General features: G+C 37.4%; 1 pseudogene; it reads left to right on the top strand.

Moving 5' to 3' along the window:
* The first annotated feature begins 1,389 nt into the window (after positions 1-1,389).
* The window catches only part of LOC107837106 (interferon-induced very large GTPase 1-like), a 3,671-nt pseudogene continuing 2,381 nt past the window's right edge, over positions 1,390-2,679 (top strand).

Here is a 2,679-nt window from a genome sequence, read left to right as displayed (position 1 = left end):
ACACAGGTCATCAAGCTCTTTCCCTTGAGAGCGAACTTTGGAGGGAACAATCAGTTCTCAGGAACACAGATATTCAACACAGCAATCAAAAAGTTTTAGCACCTCACGTCATTACTGATTAACATTAGACTGAATGTTGATTAACTATTGATTAATATTAGACTGAATATGAACTAAAGTAAAAATAAAAATTATAACACCAAAAAATCTCTAACGTGTGATGTAAAACCTTATAATCATTAGCATTAGCGCCAGTTCATACTCCAGACCAGATGGTGGCGGTATTGCACACTTTCATTTATTTAAAAAAAGGCACAAAGAGAAGAAAAAACTTGAACGCAGGGAAGATAAGAGACGCTGTTCAAATTCGCCATTTTTACTCGCATAATATTGCCTTAAAAGTAGAGAGGGCCTTGAAAATAGTTACTAATTTTGATAAATTCAAGCTGGTGGCGTTCTTGTCCGAGTTAGACGACAACACAACGGGACAACAACCGATGGAAATGAAATGTGTGTCACAAAAGGAGCCCGGGGGAACGAAGGCTGCTAACGTGTTGCTAGCTGGTGGTAAGTGTGCTTATTAATTATCTTCATTTAATTATAAACAGTGCAGTAAAGATATAGAACTTACGTTGGTTTCTTAAATAATTATTTTATCAATTTTAGTGTGACTTGTATGATTATTACAATAGGAATCATTCAGCTTCATGTTATAACTGCATGGAGGCTGTTTGTTTCGACTTATACTTTTATTCATAAACTAACATGGTTTTAATTAAGCTCCATAAGACAGAGAGACTTTGATATTGTGAGGTTGTTGTTCTAACTCGTTCATCAATGATTTTATCTTCAACATATGTTTGCAATCTAACTAAGCAAATGAAGATGAAAGAGGAAGCCAGAGAAATCGGGTGTTAGAAACCTAAAGACTTTCTGTCTCAGAAGAGGCTCTGACTCCACCAGATCACCAACCAGCTCTGAGGATGAACCTCCACATCGTCTTCATGATGTAAGTTTGTTTTTTCAATGAGGAGCTAGCTACATTTTCAATAACAAAAACTGGTGTGTTACCAACACCAAGTGCTTAATAAACATGATTTGATTTAAAGATAACTGGAAAGAATTTTTCTGTTCTTGTTAATCTAACATTTCTCTTTCATACATTTTATTTGTTGTTGGCTTTCAGGGCCCTCTGATGGACTGGTGATCTTCCAGGGTGAGCCCTGCCTCTCATCTGATGACTGCTGGAGATGGGCACCACCAGCCCCCCTCACCACCCTGCAAGGATCAGTGTGTTCAGATCATGGATTGAAATATTTTAAGGTCGTTTATCTCCTTACGTCCACACTTAAAACAGCTTCATAGTTATTGGTAACATCAACTGGTTCTATGACATACCAGGTATTTGCTAATTGCTGCTGGCTAGTCTGAAGGAGTTGAGTGGGGGAGTAGTGGAAGAGGACTGCTCCTCCTCTGTGAGGTAGAAGCTTGTAGACTGCAGCTCTGTGGAGGAGCTGCACCTCAGTGGCAGTGATTGGTCCACCAAAGTGTTTAGCACAGCTGAATGGTTGCCATGGGAGATTAAAGGATTTCTAAAACACGCATGACAGAATCAAGGCAACATTCCAGGTATGTTTTTGATGAGGAAATTATAAAATAATATGATGTAAAGCTTAAAAAAAAAGATTTTACATAATACTGCCCCTTTAAGGCCTCCAAACAGCCATTTCATTTAGGATAAGAGTAAGAAATATTTTGAATACAACACGCCTTCAGAGCAAAAGATTAGGTTGTCAGTTTATCAATCAGTCTACTTTCCAAACCTCTCCTAAGGCATGGTAATGATTTTTAAGGATGTCTTTCAGAAGACCTGATCATGGATAAGCAGTACACAATGGAAGGCTGGATATATAGCATACTATCTCCTTATGTATTTTTGCAAGGAAATCAGAAGGTCATGTGAATAATGTGGGAAATAATCTTTGCTCTTTCTAGGTGTACTACTGACGGACATTAGTGTACCCAAACATAAGGTTAGAATATTATCTTGTTTTGTTTTCAGAAAGTTTTTACAAACATTAAATTAAATTATATTTTCTTTTTATATTCAGCCTTTTTCCAAACCTTTCGAGGACAACCAAAAGAAACGTCAAAAAGAAACTGAAAAACTACTCAGAAGACTTCACCTCCAGGACCAACATCAACACATTCTGACATCAGAAGACTTTGTACAAATAGGTCCACCTATAAAAAAGACTAATGAGATCTTTGAGAGAGATCTAGTTTGTGCTTTTATTCAGAGGTTAATGATGTTAGATTATAGAGCCAGATACATCCCTGTTCAGCAAAAAAGCTCTGATATGAACAATTCACATTCTGTTCAAGTGTCTGACAGTGCTCTTCCAGATGACGATGACTTAGATGCTCTTTTTACTACTAACGTAGACATAGATCAGTCAAAAGAGAATCATGTTCACCCAATGGATGTTCAAATGGCAGCATTTCACTGCTCAGACAGCTTCCTTAAACAGAAAATGATCACAAAGTTGTCACAGTGTCAGTATGCCTTACCACTGCTTGTTCCTGATCCTCTCACATCAAATCTTGAGTGTCCTTTGTGGACATTCAGACGAGTAATAAAAACATGGAAAATAAGCACAGTCAAAGAAAATGCAACCA

The sequence above is a fragment of the Poecilia formosa genome, unplaced genomic scaffold (assembly GCF_000485575.1).
Source record: "Poecilia formosa unplaced genomic scaffold, Poecilia_formosa-5.1.2 Scaffold114, whole genome shotgun sequence".
Lineage (NCBI taxonomy): Eukaryota > Metazoa > Chordata > Actinopteri > Cyprinodontiformes > Poeciliidae > Poecilia > Poecilia formosa.
The sequence above is the reverse complement of the archived record's forward strand: the minus strand, read 5'-3'. Positions and strand labels throughout refer to the sequence as shown.